The following is a 24,025-nucleotide window of genomic DNA, read 5'->3' as shown; positions in this document are numbered from 1 at the left end:
AGACACCACTTCAAGTTTTCAGGAGGGATATTGCTAACCCTCCTTACCCTGAGGGTTAGCAATATCATATAACAGTTATTGAAAAGAGAAGCATATTGGATAAATGCGCTCAACTCCTTTGAGCCATGAGGCAATAAACTTAAGTCCATTTTTGTTGTTCCCATTGTGTGTTATGGTATGTGTGTGTGTGTGTATGTCTTACCTTATATGTTTTAAGTGTCTATGAGTGACTCCATATGTTTATGAAACCCCTTTCTCCCTTATACAATCTTCTTCAAATATAAATATAATACATTTTAAATATTTTTTTTTCTAACTTTTTAAATTATTTCATATAACTGCTAGTCATTTCTTATTTAAGTGTCTGTATCCTGGTCTGATGTACTCATTCTGCGAAGAACTGGTGAGAGACAGATTTTTTTGCTGCTTTTTTATTTGCCATGTGTGTCTACTCTCAATGTTTCTTGTGAATTCCTTTAAATAGCATTGTAACTGTCTTGTTGTTGATAGGTGAGATAGAAACAATCTTGCCTTGCCTAATGATCCTTCATTAAAATGTGTGATTCGGTGCATCTCACCACTCAACACCTCTCTTATATCTAAAAATAAAAGCATTCTTCCTGTAACCCTTCATAAACAGTTTGTCAAAGTTACACTTACTTTGTAAAGTCAAACTGTTCCACAGGGTATAAATAGAAGACTAAATAGCCTGCAAAGCATGAAACACAAGGCAATTAAAGCAGGAGTCAAGCAATTAATTACAGTATGAATAAAAATATAAGACTACAAAGGGGGGTAAGGGAAAGAGAAATTTAGGATCAAGGAAAGAAGATTGAGCACACAGTGCTCTGAAAAATGGTCAAAATAAAACAGGACAGAATACAACTCTAAAAGTAAAATGCAGCCAGAGAGGAGAGGCAACAATTCTTGTCTCATTTATTTTGGAGTTATCTCAGAGCTCTGCAGAGGCAGCTTTGGCCGAGCAGAGGGAGCGAGGATTGCAGACAAGATGAGATGCATGGATGGATAACCTTCTCAAGGTCTTTGTAGGATAAACATGAGCCTATTTTAGAGCTGCTCAGGCAAACCGAGGCTCTTTGTGCAGCAGGCCATTCTCCAATGTGGTCTCTGATAATGATCTATGAAGAAACGATGAGGTTTCACTTTAACGAAAACAACATCTAAATTATTCTGGAAGCTATACACTGTGAGATGCATTTAGTTCACGTCTTGTTTTCCTTCTGGAAACATCTTGTTTCATCCCTGTTTAATTATTAACTCAAACAGAAAAGCACAGCTCACACGCTTGAGTTTGAAAAACCAATTTGTTACGATGACTGCTGAGCTCACCCAGTCTGACCGCTAAACTGCAACACTGTACAAAACAGGAAGAGGAAAATAAAACGGCATCAGGCTAGTATGCCAATTTAAGAAATGCATATGCTGGTTCAGAGTCTCATAATACTTCTCAAAACTGTGTGTGGTAAAAAAGTATAGGCCCCTATATGTCTTGCATTTGCATTTGAAATGATTGTGATGGGTTGTTGTATATGATGAAATATGAGCCAAAACCATGACATTATAAGGTCCGTCTGTGCTGAACACTCACTTCAAAAGACATTTCCCAATTGTGCTTTGCAACCTGGTATTTATTTTTGTAAAAAGTCAGAACTGATCTGAATTTCCCTTTCCAATTGTGACATTATTGCCTCAAAACATTTATCCATGTATGCTGGAAAGAACTGCTTGCCTGGGTATAGTAACTAACATTAGACACATTTATGTGCAAGAATACAAGACATCAATCACAATTACTTGTTTCAATTTCTACGAGTGACTGAAAAAGGGTTTATAAAACTAACAACACCATTTTCTTTGAGGATTTCTAGATATAAAAACAGTAGTGCACACTTATTTTGTTCTGTCTATGTTGATTTATTTGCGTAACACTGACAATAATATGTCTGATTATTTTCAAATGCCCTTACCATTATCCAAAACTATGTTTTTAGTATAGTTTTGTGTTGTCAAGTACCACTAAAGGACCATTTGTCTGTATTGGAGGGAAAGTGGGCAGCTTATCAGGCGCTCACTGGACCTCTGACAGTGCTGGTCAGTGCAGCTGCAGGGGTTTATGGTTTGCTCTTTTTTTTTTATAGGTGAAGCTAAAATGAAGAGTAATAGCAGGTTATTAGTGGTTTATGTCTGAGAGCCTTGCAAAAAAAAAAAAAAGCTGGCAGTGCTATAACAAGTACTGATTCCCAACCTGCCGACTGGCTCAGGTGACAGAGATGAGGGCTGGGGCTGAGAGAAATTGCAGAGCTGTCAACTAGAATAAAGCGCAGAGCTTACCAGCAAACTGTCCCCAGCAGTCAGAGCACAGACGCTGCTCTGAAGACTTACATCACTTTGGATGAAAATATGAAATGTCTCAGCTGCAGTCCTCTAGAGATAATGCCACTCTGCCTGATGCAAAAAAATATTTTTAAGTAAGATGTGTCAGAGTTTGTTTTTACCTGACAGAAAATAGCATGGTTTCCAATACTTGAAATATTAGTTCAATACTGAATAAATTATTAATCCCAACAGTCAAGATATTTAAAGATATATTTTTAGCCTTCTTAGTGTAACAAATTGAACAGCCATTACAGAAAATAAATTATAGCCTCCCACCTGGAAACGACAAATATTAGCCTGCTGTAACGTTTGAACTTTCCCACATTTTGTTAGGCTATAAATACAAATTGTCTGTATGAAATTATTTGGGTGGATTATGGTCTGAACAAAGCGTTAGAGGGGTAAACAATGGTCAGAGGATTACACACAGAGAGAATATAATAGAGCTTCACCAAGAAGAATCACAGTCTTGTCTTTGTTATCTCTTTCCACCAATCAGAGCATTTTACTGCATATGGGGCATATTGGAAAACAACGTGGCCTCCATAAGGATCTTTACTTTAGTCTCAAATGCAATGCGCTTCGATTTTCGTCTAAGGGACTGAGTGTGAAACATAAATTCAAGATTCAGAGGATTTTAAACAGCATATGTAGGCCTGCATTCAACAGGAGAGGTAGAACTACAGTCGTTTACAGTAGGGCATTTTACAAGAGGATCTCTCCTGTATTTCTGTTTTCCTGTAGAGTATTGTATGTTGAGGAGATGGTCCACTGATCGATCACTGACAGCTTCACTCTCTCAGACAGATGATAATAAAAAACAAACCAGATGTAATGAATTTCTTTTCAGCAGGTTTCGCTGACTTATTGCTTTTAAGAGAATGTACTGGACATGAGGTCCCAGTGACCCTGACTTGTGTATTGGAATCAATTCATCACAGATGCCTGGAGGATGTTTGTGTCAAATTTGTGACAAATTCCTCCCTACAGGCCTTTTATGAGCTACCATATGAGGGATGGTATATGTAAAATATGGCACATCTTTAAGTTGAAATGCAAATTTGTGTCAAATATAAGAAATGCCTTCAACGTGTCTCTGAAAAATCAACACAGCAAAACATAAAACTGTAAAACATTGCAGATGTTTTCAGTGCAGGGACACAACATGTTTGTATATATAATAAATAAAATATAAGAGTTTGGATGCTTCAGTGTCTTTTGGCTTGATGCTGCATGTAGCTAAGGTGCATTTTCACCCCCAAATAAAACAAGTTAAACATGTCCTAGATATGTATAAGCCAAAAGTTTTAACATGCATCCATGCAAAATGTAAATGTTTAAATTACAATAGGTCAAGAAAAAGACAGCAAGGCTGACCATACAATGTGATCAGGTTACATATGAGGGGAAAAGTCCACCTGATTTGACTCCCAAGCAACATTTGCCTGAACATAGAAGCTTTCAGATTCTACTGCTGGGCTGGTGAGCATCATAATCCCACTAGCTCCGGTTTTGCACCTGCTGCTGTATAAATCCAGCAGAGTGGAGAAAGAAGATCCTTCAGTCTCTCAGCTGAGTGCACCACTCTCTGTCCGACTCCGAGCAGTTCTCAGACCAGTTGCTTTCTAAAGCATCAGAGTGGAAAGTGTTTAAGACCCCCCAGAGAGCTGTCTGAGGTGATTAAACCATTACCTGGCTTTTCTCAACACGATGTCTGTGTGTGTGTGTGTGTGTGTGTGTGTGTGTGTGTGTGTGTGTGTGTGTGTGTCTGTGTGTCCAAAGTAAGTTCCTTGCCTTTTGCACAAGTTCACTGTCAGATGCAATACTTACTCTGCTACCTCTGTAACTCTACAACCATTTCCATGTGTATTTATTCTGTTAGAGGATTCCAGCACTGCACTATGGCTTATCGCTGCATAATAAGAGTTCAAGTTAGTCGTGAATAATTATTTAAATCAACATAATACCATAGCAATTGGAGACAAAATGTCTCTCAGAAACTAGAAAATGTATTCTGGTCATACAATTGTTCTATCACCAAGACCTGTTACCATAAATACTCCATAACCTGTCATTCACTTAGCTCTCACAGCATTAGATACATCAAATACACATGGCTTGAACCAACATGCTATCAGCTGAGACCCTCTAATTTGTCACAGTCTATGCTTTGAAAATCACACACTAGGACTATAAAATAAATTCCTATATGCGTGTCTTTACAGGTTTTTAATCTTTAAAGAGTGTAAGTGAATAATTTTCTGTGGCGGGAGCCCTGGCTTTTGAGATTAGGCTCCCTACAGCTCCAAAAGAATATTAAATTTGAGACACTTGCATGCACCAAGTGCTGCAGCCTCCACCCCACACACATACGCACGCACGCACACACACACACACACACGCACACACACACACACACACACACACACACACTGCTATCAGTGAACACCTTTCTCCTCACAGGTATCTGAGCTTAGGCCTCAACTTTCCTCAGGGTCTGAAGCCAACAAAGACAGGATTTAAAGTTTTGTTCAAAGGTGATGTCTGCTGAAGAAAATGAAAAACAAGAGCTATACAAAGTCCTCACAGCACTGTTTCCCACAGAAGGGTATTGCTGTTGAGGTAAAAAAAAAAAAAAAAGAGGGATTTTCTAAAGTGAGAACATGAAATGACAAACAGTTTCAACCTACAACCAGATACAGTATGTTCATGTCATGATACTAACTTATAATTTAGTTCTTTATCCTGTAATTATGTGACATGTTTTATCTTTTAACAAGGAACGTGAAGAAAATGGATAAACAACCTGATGGTGTTCTCCTTCATGCTTCTTTGAACACTTTTTGGAAAAGCAGCTTGTATTTGATTACTTCTCATAATGTTGTTACAGTTTGTAAGTCCAGCCCTTCAAGAAATACAGTCCACCGATTTAGCACAAATCTAACCAAGTTTTTGTAAAAGTAATATAAAACATAAATCAAAGATATGATGTGAAATTTAGACAAGGTTACCGTAGGATGGTTACATCTGTAGTACAGCTATTAAAAACAGATTTACTCAAAAACTCCACTGACACATGTTGACTTGACTCATTTGGTTCGAGTTACTTGCAGATATTTTTAAAGTCTAGTTTTGACAAAGAACCAATAATTGCTTATTTGTTTTGCAAAGCTACATTTAAGCTGGGGATATACTATGCAATTTCAGGCTGGATCAAACCCAATTTTCGAGTCACATGAACAATTTTGAGGTTGAGCTGAATTTTAGCCCCATCACACGTTGTTAGTCGCGCAGATTACTGGAGGACTGGGTGGATGAATTGCTGGGATGTTTGGAATTTTGGTTGTATGACTGCACACACTTGCACAGTGAGAGCAGAGCCACGATGCTTCTTTTCTGATGTGCCTGCCCAAACTGGCAGACAGCATCTAAAAGCACGATGGCAAAAGGAATGGAAAATGGACTTGAGCTTGTATAGCGCTTTCTAGTCTTCTAACTACTCGAAGCGCTTTTACACCGCCATTCACACAGTGATGGCATTGGTTGCTACAGTATGTAGTGAGACCATCAGAACCATCAGAAGTAACTAATCCCATTCATACGCATTCATACGCCGCCAACGAAGCAGCGGGAGCAATTTGGGATTAACCCAGAATTTCCACCAGATACGTGTGCATTGCGTGTCCGCCTCGGTTCGCTACGGCTCCGTGCACCCTCGTCCGCCAAGACCAATAGGCTGCATTCTCCGTGCGAAGCACAGCTGGACAGCTGGAGTGCCAAGACAAAGGAATTACCACGGTAGTTTACAGATTAATTGTGACAGCGCAGGATAATACGGTGTATGTGGTAGAAACCGTATAAAACCATTTAAAACACATGAACAAACAAACATACGGTCATTGTTCTGAACCGTCAAAACTGAGTGTTTAACTCTGAAAATAAACCGGAATGTTTTAATGTTGTTTCGGTGTCTGACTTCCTGTCCCGCTTGTTCTTTTCTGTGGTAAATTGATGAGCCTTGCTCCAGCATTCGGCAAAAATAGAGGTTTTGCGTATCTGCTACAGAGGGCTCCGGACTGCCGGAGCTGAGATGGAGCTGAGACGCAGCGGAAGCACACACATTTAATAAATTGAAAACCTATCAGCTCCATTGCTGTAACAGACTGAACACGCATCTGGCTGTAAGTGTCTTGCCAAGGGACACATTGGACATGTTTCTGTAGAAGCTGGGGATTGAACCCTTGATCTTCAGGTTGAGAGATGTTGACTCTACCAACTGAGCCACAACTGCCCTTATAGTATGTGTGCATCCCCCTGCCTATCATGAAAGATTTGAGCAAGAGAAACATAGGCAGGAAATAGATACAGACCTGCATACATAATGGAAGTCCACAACTGCTCAAGACCAACTAATCTTACAATGACACGAAACATTATTGTCTTAATTCCCAAAATGGACAGTGCTTACAGTTAGTTAATTAGTTTCACATTAGTTTATGCATATTAGTGTACATGCAAAACAACACAATTCATATTCAAACTATAGCTCAACAAACTGGGAATAACTTATTATGTATTCCATGCTGGGAATCTCTGACACTCTTCTCACTGATCTTTGTCTCTCTTGATGAAATTCATTATTTCTACCTCATAAAAGAAAAATTATGCAGAGCAACGACAGGTATTCATCTGACGGGACAGAACCCTGTCATACTAAAGAACCTAAAGGTGTATTAGAGCATAGCAATTAATAACACTGACTTTAGTGTCCATCATAATGGTTGTTTGACTTTGACTCCTGCATAAAATTTCTCCTAAAAAGCAACACATGAAGCATCCCAAGTGTGCAAATGAAAAGATGGATTTATTTTTCACTGATGTATGAAGAGATGAAGCCTTCAGAAAAACTAATGAGAAACCTATATCCAAGATATTTCAGACACTGTGCACAACAAGGCACAATAAACCTCAATGAGACAAATAGAAAAACAAACCTTTATAATCAATACCTTCAATAGCAAAGTTATATATGACTGTATGTACTCAATGTGTCAAATGGTTGCTGTTTGTAGTTAGGATTTCATGAACACACACTCTCTCCTTCCTTGCTGCTCGTCTCCTACTCCTCGGCAGTAGAAAGATCAGGGCTTGTTACTCAATAGTGGACAGATACAAGCATACTGTGTATCCAAAAGTATCTATTATCCTAACAAGTGTTTGGTCACCCTGCAATGTGCGCCGTTGCTTTTTGCTCATGTGCACTCCCCTTCTTCTCTGCGCCCTTTACTCTGCGGTGAGCACAGCGCACACCACTTCCTATCTGAAAAGCCCTTCACACACGCTTAGAATCAGGTATGCTCCTATTCATGGATGGCTCTTCCCATGTGCTGTGTGTAGCTGCTGCTTAAATGTACTGATGGAGAGCAATAATGTAAACACTTGGATCATTCAGTAGAGCATCAGAGCTCTGGGTTGCCTTTTTGATGATGCTGTCAGAGCTCTTGGTTAATGTAATAAAATTAAATTGACCTTGTTTTTTTCTCTATAGCATGCATACATATGCTCTGTAAATCACGTTTCCTGTGTTATCCTTGGAGAAAAACAGAACCCAAAAGAGGGAAATTTTAAGTTTATATTTTTGCATAAATTAGGCAGTTAGACATTTGTTTACATAGATGAACAACTAAACAAACATCCATCGGCGAAAACAGCTCAGCTAGTATATCCGTTTCTTAGGATGGAGAGCTAATTAGCTAATTGTCGCTTCTATCCAGTGCAATGCTGATGTGGTTTTAACTCTTCAGTACTTATCTCTCTGTGATATGTACATGATACAGAGTTATTATGTTCCCTGGGGTCTTACACTGGTGCTATGGAGCTGTAAATCAACAACAGACAGAACCCTCCAGATAGCTGAGAGGAAAAGAGCATTTTGGATGTTTTATATTTAAGTTAATTCTTCTTTTGATAAAATATATGATTATTTATTTAAGTTGGACTAAACTCCACAGGTCTACCTTTTGTTCCATTTGCCCCCTGATGTGAAAAGATAATGGTGCTGTCTAAGTAAAGTATAACAATGACCACTTATTTAGCTACTTTCAACATATCACAGCTAGAATAATAACCCTTGTGTTGTCAACTGTTCTGTGTGAAAAACACAGCCGCAGGCAGAAACACACACACACACACACACACACACACACACACACACACACACACACACACACACACACACACGAACGAACGAAACACACATCCTTCATCTTTCTGCTTTGGAGAAGACAAGTGAGGTCAAAACTGGGGGTCTCACGGGTTGCCATGTGTACCCAGGCCTTTTGCTCTGGCTGAAAAAAGTGTGTTTGAATCAAAAGGACTCTTTGCAGCGGAAAGATGATTTCTCTCCAAAGAAAAAAATTGCTGGGTGTTTGTATCATCTGTATTTAGTCAAACGTCACACTATGGTTCAGTAATCAACCCGTTGTTTGAGATGACTTCATGATTATCTGCTGCTGTGACTGCCTTTACAGAGTTTGAGTACAGAGTACAGACACAATGACAAACAGGACAATAATGACGAGTGATGAAAATATGCCACATTCAAGATAACCCATTATGTCCAAAAAAATAATTTGGCATATGAAAACACTTTGTTTGTTTGGGGTCTTGATCCTAGATATTTCCTTTGTGACTGAAAGTTTCGATTACTAAAGACCTTGAGATCTTCACAACAGCTGCATGGAGGTTTATCATTAGAATTGCATTTATGTCCCTTTATTCTTAAGCACTTAAACAGCCCAAACCAGCTTCTTATAATGAGTATAAACATACAGGATCATGTCTGATCACCTGGCTTTCCCCCCCAAAGTTTCAGCAATTTCAATCATTTCTTACTTTCTGAGATTTTGTTCTATTGTCATCTTGTGTCTTGTCTCGTTAAAAAAACTCCTCTCGCTGCTAAAGAAATAATTAGAAGTGGGATTGTAAGCTTTTGGAAAAGCTCATTAGTGGACTTTGAGTTCAGATTACTTTGTCAAAACAGAACATTTGTTTTTTAAGACATTACACAAACATTACTGGTCAGGGTTATCATTCAGAAGGCTCTGGGGAAAGTTATTTCCTTCCCCATTCTTTAAACACTATAGCAGCATTAAACTTAACTAGCATTTCAATAATAAAAACCACAGAGGAGCTAACAGTGTACCTTCTCTCTAAAACCTTGGAGCACCCTTCAAGGATTTAGCATTGTATCTGCAGCAAATACTAAATCACTCTTATTTTCATTCTAATAGAAACTGTTCACAATCCTCATTTTACCTTCAGAACTTTGGCAAGAAAAGTAACAATAGGTTTCTATTTTTGAAAGAAAAGATGACATGCAACACAAATCCAAGGTCTCCAATGTGTCAAAACAATTTATTTCAGGAAGCTCATGGTCCTTTATATTTCTCAGTCACAGTTTTCTTAGCCACAAATGAGAAAATATAAGGGAGGGTTTGATACTTATATTTTTAATTCAACTATGTTAAATGAAATTCATTGGGTTCAAATTTATACGGTTAAAAGTACTGACGGAGGCTCTGAGCATCATGATCATGATAAACCAGAGTGCACGCTTGCTGAGTTTCAGCCCCTCGTGTTGAATAATGTGCCTCGCGATGTGGATGATAAAACAAAGATGCAATAGAGATTATGAAAAACTGGGTCGAACACAGAAATCTGATGGTAAGCATAATCCCAGAAGAACAGTGTAATTGTGCTGTGTGGAAGACAGCAGAGATTTCACACAGATAAGTGATGCCTCAGGGTCGAGCTGCTACCTGCAAACAAGTTGTTCTCACTGGGGGATGGACACGACAGAATATGTTTGAGCCAAACAATCCAGATAAATGAGAGCGGGGCTTCAGACAGTGGTTGATGTTCTTATTTACGGGAGGTAAAGCCCAGAGGAACTCACCACAAACATCATCAGAGCAGAGCAGCAGAACAGTAATTAGAAATAGCCCTGAGAGCATTTCCATTGATTGGAATTATTCAAGGGTGTCACTGTAGTCAGAGGTCAGAGAGAGGGTGAAAAAGAGACAGTTAAAGACATAAAAAGAAAAAGGTCAAGGAATTTTTCTTTAAAGTTAATTTAACACAGTATTCAAAGACACTTACACAAAACTTTGACTTTAGCAATCTATCTAAGTCTAGAATACAAATAGTTTAATTATGTTGCAAATAAAATTATGGATCAATAAACACAGAAAAAAAGACATTCAAAGATCCGATGAAAATAGGCAAATTCTGATTCCACTATGTAAATCCTTAGTAGGGAACATACCTTGTTGAGAGAACAGAAAATATTTTTTTTCAGTTTAGAAAGGCTGTTGGTTCTCCATCAGTTGTACTCTTGCGACGAAACTCCGTCACTATGCCCCTAGAAACAGTGGCCATGAGTCAGCGGGCACTCTCTCTTCCCCCACATGGTGGCAGGGCTTAGTGTTAGAGAGGAAGGGGTTCAAGTAAAAATAAAAACAAAAACATGTATAAAACATGTTAGAGCCTGTCTATGTCCCAATTTATGGGCTGCATCCTTAGGAGGGCACCTCTGAAGGCTGCTTACTCCACAGTGGTGCTTCGAAGCCTCAACCAACAAAGGATCCATCTGGTGCTTCTTTCATTCCAGGCTATGAGGGGCCGACATTGATATAACATCAATTGGCATTGTTAAAACATCTTTAGTTGTGCTTTTAATTATGCACTTGGTGCTTCTGCTATGGCGGTGTGTTGTTTTCATTTACACTGAAAAAAAATCTAAGTCTATCTCTGTTAGATTAACACAAGTACATCAGTAAAAACACAGGTCATGAAGAAAAACTGTAAACAACAACATCCGATTTACCCTCAACCTCAATCTTAGTGTCACGTTTTATGCTCAGCTTTATGATGAGTAATTTCTTTATTGAACGTAACTGGAGGCAGAAAAGTAGCCTACCACAAACCTCAAGGTGCTAAGCCACAACTAGGCTTCTGTGTAAATTCCAACGGATTCAAACACCAATAATTCTAAATAACTTATGTGTGCCCCGTGAAGCTTTAAATGGCCTCATTGCTCATTCTTAATCCCAGGCAAGACCTTCCTCTTTTACATCACATCGACAGTATAAAACCTAATCAGAGACTGTCATTTATCCTGCTGAAGGAAGATGACAGCCTTAACTGGACTGAAAGTGCTGTGTGTGCAGGTACAACACACCCATATATAATGCCTGTCAAACTGCTCATTAATATTGTGAATCTATTTCCAGTTTTTCCTTACAGGGTTCCCTGTTAATGAGCACAGTAGAGCATCACATACTTTGGAAATGGTGGCTCACGGAAATAAAGACACACTCAAATTTAAAGGTTGGACCTCTCATGTCTGGTTATAAAAACAACTCTTTTTACATTCAATGGAATGAGAGACGACGGACTTGTTCGCAAGACTCACACAAGGCAACAAATTGCAAAGTGACAAAGTTTAATGCCTGGCACAAGGTTGGGTCACAAAAATCAGATCAAATCAATTACAATCCAAAGGGGAGTACAGATTCTGAAAACAGAACATGTTTAATACACAGACACAGTGATTGAAGGAACACACAACAAACTGGTAACAAGATGTAAGACATACAGGGTATATATATATGTATATATATATATATATATATATATATATACATATATATATATATATATATATATATATATATAAACAACCAGGGGGAAATACACAGGTAAGGCTGCTGTGACGCAATCGGTCTTATAATGCACCCTGCAAAGGATTCAGTCCCTGAATTCAGAAACAGCTAGAGACACAAGTTTCACTGAGACAAATATGTGACTTAAGTTAGCTTGACAAGGTGTGTAACAGATGATATGATGAATATCCATATTTGACAATGGTGTAGCTCATACTTTTATGTAATATTGTTTTTTGTTTTATTGTTTTTTAGTTATATACTTTTAATATACTATTATTTTTGTTTTTCTGTATAATTCACCGGCATGCATCCAGCATTTACTTGTGCGACATCAATGACATCAATATCAGCAGCCAGAGTAGTGTTTGAAATGTTTATATTGTGTCGACGAGTGCACTATACAGTATAGTCCACTATGTAGGGAGTAGGGAGCAGTGAATGAGTTTGTGATTTCAGAAACAACCAGAGACCAAATACACATGCTGTAATCAGGCACAGATGAAACGGGATACGGGTGAAACAATAAGGGTGGAGCACACATTCACAATAGAGGGAAAACAAATAAAGGTTGCAAGTAAAGACATGACACACATGGGGCAAGAACTCAGGAGTGCAACACATTTACCTGTTCATTTGGCTTAATCTGAAGGTTAGACTGCCATTCTGCTACATCAGGGCCCTTTCTCTTGGTCCAAAACTTACGAAATCCCCTGATGATGGGATCTGCTTCCTGCAATACATGTAGGTCAGAAAGATGAGATGGAGGCCTGAGTAGCCTGGGTTACCTGGTTAGCTGCAATAGCCTGCTCTGAAACTCCAACACCAGAGACTCCACAATCTGATGCATCTGAACCGACTAGATTTTGTCCTGATAGGGCGTCTGCATTCTGGTTATTTAACATGCATTTCTGACCAAGCCAGTAGTCTCTGAAATTTTCAGTCATGGCCCATTTGAGGGCCAAAAACTCCAGCTTCATAGAGCTACAATTGTTCATGTTTTGCTCTGTGGGTTTGAGGCCAAGACTAGCATGAGCTTTCAGTCTGACTTTACTGCTTTGACCTGGGTGGCTTAGCGGCTGAAAGAAAACACAAAAATAATTAAAAACCAAACAAAATAAACACAAGCAAACCCCAGTTGGTTTGAGGGCAAAATAACTCAACTTAACCAACTATTAACACAAAATCAAAGGAGATTATGAAATGGGTACAACGGAAGGCAAAGAGCAAAAAAGTTGAAGCATTCAATCTAAAATGAAAACTTTAATAAAATGAATCAGTACTGCAACTTATACTGCTAAAAATCGATCCACCCTACTCAGCACCATAAGGGTTTTATAAAGGGTAGCTCGAGTGCGAGGAATCATGGCCAACAATGAGATCAGAGATACAACCAAATAAGATGCTTAATAAACACTTAAACAAGCAAGTTACAAGTCAGATTGAGGTTGTATACCAGCAGCAACACCAAACACAAATGCAACATGCCAGGCAGTAGTAAGAGGCCTACAAAAGACCTCCAGGTGCCTTAAATAAGCTTGTCTGTTTCCATTGATTTTGGCGACCCATGTGGACAAAGCAGTATCTCTTGTGATGTGTCTTTGCTGATCTTTTCCTACACATTTTTAAGTTTTGCTTTCTGATAATAAATCTCAGTATTACTACAGTTAAATGTAACACAGCTAAGAATCTGTGCTGTTGAAATATTAAGGAAAGGCTGTAAATAACTTTGTCTGACACCTTACCGGTGGCAGGTTACAATCATTAAAAAGGACTTTAAAGAAATGATCGATCTAATCACTGATGGGGTTGTTTACTTTTGTAGGTCATATTGGGTCTTCAATATTAAATCCAGTCAGTTCATTACTAGCTGAAAACTCCTCAAGCTTAATTGGGACCTTGTGGTTTGTAATGATTATAGTAAAGAGCAATCATGGCTAGTGAACTTTTTTTGAGTCATCACTTTTCAATTAACAAATCCACAGAAACGTGTGTCAAGTTTAAACAATCACACACACATAACCATTACACTGTCATTTTTTTCTTAAAATATGTGGTTTGAAACAGTTACAAAATAATAGCCCTAGTTGGTAATAATAGTTGGTAGCCCCAACAGTTTTTAAACTCTGACCCTGATTGTTAAAAGCCAAGTGGTTAAGAAGCTACATCTTTACCAACGGGGTGAAGGTGACACTTTTAGCCACATTAGGTGTCCACTGCCTCACTAAATCAGTAAAATTCTGCAAATAACTTCCAAGAAAGGAAAGACAAACAGAACACATACTTCTACACTAAGCAGATCCAACATGGTCAAAGAAACCTAATGTAAACAACACACTGACAGCACACAGGCATTGAGTGTAATGATACAGTCATAAACTGGCTTCCCAACAGTCAGAGGTTGTATTAATGCTCTGTGTGTGTCAGGGATAAGGTTGGTTATATGACAGGGAAAATAGATTGCCTTCGAGTTTAGGGTTTTGAAGATTTTTCAGTTAGCTGGAGGAAGTTGGCTCCAGATTTATGGAGCTTGGCAAGAAAATGCTCAGTGCCTCCTTATTTTTCTTCTTGATTTCTTGAGACAGCAAGAAAAATTAGATCCCCTCTGGACATGAGGGGAAGGAGAGGTCAGATAAATAGGCTGGTGAGCGCTTGCAATGATTTACACATTACTGAGGCTCTTTAAAGGGAAATCTAACTTGATTTTGAAGTAAAGGTGCCCACTGCACGAACAAATAATACTTTCTGAACCTTATAAAGTGACTATAGTAAAACATTATTCACAGATATATAAAGATATATTCATAGAAAGGATTAAACCCTCCCTCAGGTGACTGAGATGTGGGGATGGGAGGAGATCAAGAAGAGTTAACTACAATAAAAGTACTTGTGTACTCAGAGTACATATGATTGACCTACTTTTCACTTCTATCTGAGTAAATGCAAATGCCCATCAATCAGAGTCTCCTCTGCCCAGCACAAAATAACTTTACCAGACCTGCTTGGTTCTTCGATCAGCAGCATGGCTGACACATGTCCTCTGGTTCCTATGATAGTTAGGCCAACGCATCCTTGTTCTTTGTTTCCAGTCGGTGACCGGAGGACACTTTTTCTGGCTTCCAGTCTGCAGTTCAACCAACACATGATACAGCACCTCTTACAGTGTTCAAGCTGAAACACTGCCCGAGGCAGCCTCAATCTATCCCCACTGAGACCTTGCCTAACCCCCTGTCAGCTGTCCCTGCCAACACACATCCTTGAATGCTACTGGCTCTCTCTCCCGACTCACATGCAGGCATCAGTCACTGGCAGGGCAGAACTGTTGCAATGTCCTTTTCCTGCAGATGTCAAGAATTTCCTGAGCTTCTAGATTCCCAATCCTGAGCAGTTCTTGCTCAGTCCTTCTCTGCTCCTCCATCCTCTACTCTGGCTTGACCTATGGCCAACTCCCCAGTTGCCACGTCAGCCACCAGTAGGTTGCAGTCTGCATAGCCAGCTCCCCAGACCTCCAGAGCTAGCTCCTTCCAATCAGCCATAGAATTTCTTCTCTTCCTCACATTGTCTTTAGGTCATCTTCCAAAGGGTTCTTGCTCTACCTCTGCCCTGCAAGAATGCCATCTGCCTGCTCTGCCCTGTACAGCCTTCAGGGGATCTGCCTGAGGTTCCTGACTTCATTCCCAAGGTCCCTTGTTGTTCCAAATCCACTCTGACTTTTCCAGATACTACCAAGCTCATCTTTACTGCATTGTTGTAATAATTTATATCTTCTGAGCTTTCCAACCATCTACCTACCACTCAGGAGTAGAACAAGTATCCAATATTACACTGCTAGGCAACACAGTGGTTGTTTGTATTTCATCTAGAGAGTGATACATCTTTCAGTGATGTTGTTGCTGTTCTTACATGTACAGTATGTTCTCTAGCAGCAAAGGATATTACATCGTTCTTACTGTATGTAAACACATACAAAACACAAAGTACAAGGGACAAAAGCCCACAAAAGGGAGAATTAAAGAGAAAAGACAAAAGAGAAAAGGTTAAATAAAAGGTTTATGAGGATATATATATTCATGAGACTTTTGTTATTTAGCTGTTACATTTGCAACTCGGAGAGTATATGTACAGTACAGGAGTTATGTAATCCCAAAGAACAAATATACTTACTGGTTTTTAGTTTTCTATATATTCATTTAGTTAAAGGCTTATAGAAATACAGAATGTCACACAAACAATACTGATGTAATAACTCTGGTGAACCTGCCTGAAAATAGATGCAGTATGATTTGCAACTGTGTGGCTCTGGGTTATTAAACTGCAATGTGTCATCTATTTAATATAGCCATTGGACCCCTTTCGTGTACAACAACATCAGGATTTGATGAAATAAGCAAAAAGCCTCTGAGAAATGAAAACCACTATGCAGACATTGACAACAATATTACATGTCAAAGATCTGACACAAAATAATATAACGAGGATCCCAACAACAACATGGTTATTACCTTTAAAACACAGTGCAGCATATCAAATGATACATCCCTCAAGCAAAAGACTGCAGAACCTTTTCAAATGTTTGATTGAAAACCCCAATTGTTCTCAATGGGAGATCAAAATAAATCAAAGGGAGTCAGAAAATGCATATTACAAGAAGCTGCAAAATAGAAACCTGCAGAAAATATGAGTTTATGATGAGATGAATTCAGGTGTTTTACTGTATGCTGTCCAATGGATCCAGGCAACAAAGTATTATGGATACGAAAAACGAGAGGATTTACTGCTAGATGGATTCAATAAATGCTTTTCTGTCTTGCACAGGAGTAGAAGAGAGGCAAAAAGAGGCAATTGCTATAACAGCTCAATATAATTGTTCTGAAATGATACGCATCTGCTTCATAGAGGTGAACAGATAAACATTACGGACCATCTCAAGAAAAAAGAACAAAGTAAGGCTATTTCTGTGATAGTAGCCTTCTAAAATGTGTTAAGCAGGCAGTTAAAGTGGGACACATGGGAGAGACGTGGATCAGAAACACGGCAATGTCTGCAAAGAAGAACAAATAATGATCATAATGAATAAATATGAGCAACACCAGCAAAAGTGTAAAAGCGGCTTCTGCCAAGCTCAAAAACAGATAGCTGGAGGAAAACTGCATGTGTAAGTAAATAGGCTTATCACTGCCAGGTCATTACAGCACTGTGGGGATTTTTTATTAATACAGTCTGATGTCTTCACACTGGGGCAGTGGCAAGATTTTCACAAAGCTTTGCTTTGCTCTGTGTCCCCGAAGGCTGCATTGATGTGAAGATGAGCTCATTCAGTTACTCTCTAGAATCAGATGAAGAAATTCAGCAGTCTAAATATGCAAAAAGTGCATTTGTACTCCTCCTTTGTACTTTGAAAAAGCATTTATGTCTGTACCAAAGAGATCTCAAGTTCCTTCATTCAGACTCCAGTGATACTGAGGCCCATTTCTCCCGCAGTTCATGGCCGTGAGCAGGTTAGCTTAGCTTCAAACTGAGTTGTTGTCGTGAGAGAGAAAAGCCCAGGCTAAGCCCAACTTTAGTTTTCCCACTAATCCTGCTTCATGAGAAAAAAAACAAAATCTTAATGTCACATCTTATCCCAGAAGTTCCCACCCACCAAAAATGTATTTTCTTCTGAGCTTCTTCATGTAGCTACTCCAGTGCAAAGTTGACGTGATTAGGAATAAAAAGCTCTTTCATCTTTCATAGCCCTTACTTACACTCATATGTGCTCTATGTAAATGTTTACAAACCGTGGGTGCAAATTAAAATTTAACAGCTTGTGGTTTATGTACATAAATAAGCCCAATGTGACGCCTGTGGAAAGATTTAAATAGACGGGAAGTCTTTTAACAGGATACACCAAAGCAATGAATAAACATTCATCAGAGTTGCATTTAATCGCAAGACCAGAAATGGTACAACGTGATACATTTTTTTGGAAATGTATTTACTATTTCACAGTCCAAAGTCATCAGACAATGATACCTTTGTGCTGAAGAAAAAAACATTATTTTAAATCCTTTTGCATTTTCCTTCCACTCCAAGTCATATAAAACTTAAGAATTTAAGTCCAAGCTGTTGTGTGTTTGCTTCATCAATAGCTCCTCCTGTGACAGGGGATCCACCTCTACAGTCATCACAATAAACAATGGAGTAGAGATACAAGTTGAAATATCCCACTGACCTCCAGCTCAACTTCTTTAGCACACAAAGGTGTCTCTGTGTCTTTATCATTTCACACAGGCCCATACTCTGTCCTCATTAACATTGCAGAATGCCCGAGACACGTGAGATACATCTGCTCTGCTCTAATCTCGCCCAGTTCAGGTGTAGAAACATGATGCAGATCAGATAAGCCTTGTGGGGGGTATCACATGTGCTCTTATCTGACACAGGTGGGCCATTCAAAGTACAGGTAACTACCAAGGAATGAATTGGAGTGAAATGGTACTGCAACTTGATTGACAGATTTAGTACATATCCACATAGTTTTGTGCTGTTTCTATGTGAATGACCAAACATTTCTCATATTCACAAACCAAACTTTGACACTGATAGTAACCATGATTTTTTTAGACCCAAAGGATCACTAGTAACACACAGTTTAAGAGCCTGTAAGAGGGAAGTGGGCTATTCATGTATACAATTTTTGCATTGCAGTGAAAGAGCGCAGACTGACAAAAAAACACTCTATAAAGTCAATTTAATTCAAGAATAAAACTTCAAAGCTAGATGATGTTTTTCCCTTCATGTCTCGGGCTATACTGAGGGGATTTGTTGCTCTTTATTCAAGTTGTGCATCTGTGAAGGCTTGTGCTCAAAGTCCTTCTGCTCTTTCTTCTCCCTGAGCCTGGGATGAAATGGAACAGGACCTGCTGTCTTAAGTTGGCCCCTTTTAAGGCACTTTGGCTCCTCGCCGACATGCAGTGCTGACCTGGAAATGAAAAGCATAAAGTGAGGGCTCTGGAGAGATGACAGAGCTGTGTCCCCGTCCTTCTGACAGAGCTGATCTCTCATGCTGCTTTGCTTCTCCTTAGCTGTCAATCTGCTCTCCCTCAGACCCATAACTGGCTGTTCTTGCCTTCTTCTAATTATGTCTCTTAAGCTTAAGTTTGTCATAACATATTGGTGCATGGCGTCGTGGCGGTTATGAGCACGGACAGCTTTCGACTGCACTGACAGCTTGCTGCTCTCCAAGCTTATGCCTCAGATTGCCTGCAGTGAAATTGAAGATTTTTTCTCTTGATCCATGTCCATATTTCAGCAGCATATTTAGCAGGGAAAGAGGACAGAATAGTAAGGCCTCCTCCTACATAATCCCGAGGTGTCACAGCAGCCCATTTTAGGTGTCTTGTCTTGAACAGTATGGCTGCACTTCTTGCATGGAGGAAGCAGTTTCTCCTGGGACACTTTCACGCTAGCAGGACCTTAATAACAAATTAAGCTTGGACGGAAATGGGCATCATTAGCATGCAGAGGATGAAGCTTGCAATAACATACTTATTATTTAAAGGTAAGTAAATACATCGATATTTTGGCAGATAATGTGAGAGCCATATGGAAACTTCAGCAGCGTGGCTAATTTCTGCAGCCCTTCAATTAATGCTAATACGGAAACTGCTTCTCTCAACCTGCCAGAAATTACAAACTGAAAGTAAACTAATTAATTGGGGCAGACAGATCCTGTCTCTCTGAATTGACATTACATCGCACAGATTGCATGCAGATTACTGAGCATCTACCAGATAATGACTTGCTGAAATATCAGAGACAAGCTCTCCGAAAAACAAACAGAGGTTTCTAAAGTATTTCATTTTCTAGGGTTTAAAGATATTTTTTTGTTAAATGAGGGGGGGGGGGGGGGGGGGGGGGGGTCATTTCTGAGGGGCTGTTTGGAAACGGTTGGCATATTGTACATTCTGACTCTGCCAAACTTTTAGTCAACTGGCAAAGAGTTGGAGCTGAGGCGGGCCCCTAACACTGTGTCCTAACAGCACGCGAGCGTCATATGTGGCGTCGTCCTGTCCACACTAAATCCGTTAAATATTGAATTCTCTGCTCTGTAAATGTCAGTATCCCCCCTTGCAAAGAGAATACCATCCAGTGCTTTTGTACTGAAGGTGGACTCAAATATCAACACAGAGGCTCGTCGATAAACGGCTCGCGTTGAGCTGAAAAAAAGCGTATTTTCCGTTGTTGACAAAAATCAGAGCTAAACATTTTGGCCACTCTCATATCTCATAGTATTGGCTATCTTTTCCGTCAGAGGAATTCGGGGGATATTGGAGTCTTTTAGGAATCAAGAATGGAAGTTTTGTATGTTGCCTTTTTAAATAATAAAAAAAACGTATGCACAATTTGCACACATACTCCATGACATCCCTGGATAAGTAAGTGCCCCAGGTTCGCCACATCTAGAAAATAATATATCTAAACAACCCCCTGTTGGACAGCCAAGGTAAAAACATTGGTTTAAGAAAACCAATGTTCGGCTTTAGTTAGTTCTTGTTAACAACATTTTTAACACATAAGTTAACACAATGGTGTTGAGCCTGTGAACCACTGAAGAAACCCTGTGCATTGGTAGTATTCTGAGAAGTTCTAATTGGCTTGTGGCAGTTTAAAAAAAGAAAAGAAAAACAATGCTGACCCTCAGTTGGAAAGGGGGGAAAAAAACGAGGATGAAGTGAAACGCTTTGTAGTCCAATCAAGACACCCCAACATGCGTGCAGCTTTTGTGTCTCTTCAAAATGTCACCTGACTCCTTTCTTTGCTGCCTTCATAATAACTGGGATGCTCCAGGGCTTTGACATTGGATTTCAAAGCTATACAACTCAAAAGCAGAATTGCGCCACTGGAGTTGTGTAAATATATTCCTCCTATTTCTCCGTCAAACACCTTTTTTCTATACAGTTCAAAGAAATAAGTATTAAAAGTGAGGTTTTTGTACTCCTCCTCCAGGATTTTAGGCATGTCCATGGCTGATAATGATCTAAGAGTCTGAACATGATAAGTTTTTACATCAGCAGGTGAACACTGTGCTTACTGTGTAGAACAAGGACCAGACCACTGAGTCATGAAGTCTCTCAGTATTCAACTTCTGACTGAACATCTGATAAAACTGTTTGGTTTTTGATTGCTTGTTTCATTTTCCTGATTATAAACACTCTTTCACCATGTAGCTGTGTCGTTCTTGAGCTGATAAGGCAGTTTCAGTGCCTGATTGTCTAGACTGTGATGATGTTTTCTTCCCTCTTACTTACTCCCACAATGCAAATAACCACAAGCACACACACAACTCTCTAAATTCCAGAGGGATAATGAGTGTTTTTTTCTGTTCGTCCTAATGAGCATTAAGTGTCTGTAGGTTCTGCTTTTGGCACAGATTGAACATGAACATGATGAAGAAAAAGACAATTGTTCCTACAAGTCCTTATTGTAGGCAAAGCAAAACAAACTACAATCACATTTCAGGCTCCTCTGGCTCTGTTTTTATACCATTCAATGTGCTCTGTAGTGCATGAATGTCATGTGATGAGAATTAAATGCCTTCACACTAACATTTTTTCAGTTGCCCTTGAGGAATGCAGTACATAATAAAATAAGTTTTAAAATAGTTTTTGTTTTTTAGATGTTGTCATCAACCTAAAAGGATTTTGACCAAGTGATAGAGTTGCTGATAACTACTGTACATTTCTCAAGATCTCTGGTTACGTCTATGGTTCAAAAAATGTTATTAACTTTGCTGACCCTTGACCTTGAATAGAATAGTTTCACACTTTCTTAAACTACTGGCTGAACTAACATTGAAATTCTTAGGGCCGTTCATGACTTTTTGACCTCTCGAATTACCACTGACAACTAGTGCTGTCACGCTAAAGTGTTCACAGGCTCTCGAAATCCATGCAAAAAAAAACAAAATACAATATCATGACCTTTTTTTGACACTTCATTGTTTAGTTTCCTCTGGCATCATTTTCAGGTCACAGAAAAACATTTGTTGAAACTTGGAGGTCTCAGTGGGAATGAAACCATTTGATTCCTGTGAAGCAGCTTCCCCTGCAGCTTTACCCTGAGAGCATCATCTACATTTATAGCTGCACAGGGATATAACAATAAATGATACGGGTTTTGGCCTTGTAGGACATTAGTCTGTCCTGTTTTTTTAATTCGAACGACTTTAACGTCAAAGTTTATATCCAGAAATATAACAAATACACTGTGTTGGCGTACTCATTTATTAAACCTGTATATGCAATATCCTACTGTGGCACTGTTTTGTCTTTGTATTTTTCCAACAAAAAAAATGAAGCATACAAAAGCTGTTTAAGATTTCAAGACATGAATCTTAAAAAAAAGTGTGCAAGTGAATACCAGGTCAGCTTTACAAATCCACCTGTCACTCATGCTTCGTAATGTCTATCAAACCTGTGTATGTTTTGGTACAGTTTAATATCTCTGTCTGTATTCCAGCCTTGTTCATTCTCACAAAGTAATCACATATCTTGAGCAAAATTCAAAAAGTCTCTGCTGTGACTTTATCATGCTTCTGTTCCTCATTGATATTAACTTTTCTCACCAGCCACATTGGCTATGGTTTTCCAAAGTTACAAGACACACAGGATTTTCATTAGCCACAAGTTTGTTTTTGGAAAATAACATTTGATATGATTAAAGTTGACAATGGCATGCTAAAATGTACTTAAACTAGATTACTTAAATGTAAATGACCACTGTACACACTCAAATCCTGACCTGACCTCCACATTTCTTTGAACAGTCTTTTCTTTTGTCTCCTCTTCATTTTTAATTTGATCACTAGGTTTTCTCTTGTATGATGTCTGCTCTCTGGGTTTTGTCACACCTTTTTTGTGCCACCACATAGCTAAGAAGAAAAAAAGTTCAAAATATCACTCCGGGTCCCAGATGGTCCCGGATGGCATGTACTTAAAATTATGGAATTAATAAATGACATGGCTAGGAAGATTATAGTTGGTACAGTATTTACAACACAAAGACAAAGCAAGTCAAGTCTGACATTTTGATAAATTTCTCATTTAAAATGAGAAATTAACTGACAACAATGGATAAGAAATTGACTTTTTTTGCTGCAATAAATGTGAAAAAGTTCTAATATAGAACAGGCACAAATCTGGCACGTCTAGGATGAGAAGAAACACATGCCCCGTTCTCCCTAACCAAAGTAAGCTCTCCTTCAAAAAGCTCCTCTTCCTGCACATATTTAACAACACACTACAAAGAAACATGTCACACTTTGCTGCAGAGACACTCAGCTGAGAGGGTTCAGATGTTCTTGCTATTTGTCAAAAATACAACATATGTTTGAATAGAGTTGAACAGAGTGTCTATTAGCTATGCTACAGCCAAACAGTATGTGATGATTTTTAAAAAGCTGAGGGCCTGATTCACAGAAGGATTGCGTGGCTTTTGCGCCTGCTAAACCAGCATAATTGAATCAGAAAGTCTGATTCACAAAACACACAAAAGGGTTTATTGCACCCCTTCCAGTGCACAGCGAGGTTGAACCATTATGCAGTCATTTGGGGGGAAAACTGCCCACATTATATGCAAATAATGGCAAAAAACATCTAATTGAAAAACAATGGGGTTAACAGCCATACACAGTGAAAACATTACCGTCTGCAGCTGGTGGTGACTGCGCCACAGTGTTTACAAGAGATGTCACATGCAAACTTTCCAGTGATCAGTAAACATCACCCCTCTACATGACTTCAAAATAAATTGTCTGCACATAAATATTAATTTACTCTTATTGAAACACCCAGAGGTCAAATCATTCCAGGGCTGTCAACGGCCCTACACTTCTCCACATGTGTGGAGACGGTCTGGAGCTG

The sequence above is a fragment of the Labrus bergylta genome, chromosome 3 (assembly GCF_963930695.1).
Source record: "Labrus bergylta chromosome 3, fLabBer1.1, whole genome shotgun sequence".
NCBI classification, from domain to species: Eukaryota; Metazoa; Chordata; class Actinopteri; order Labriformes; family Labridae; genus Labrus; species Labrus bergylta.
This window is presented reverse-complemented; position numbering follows the sequence as displayed.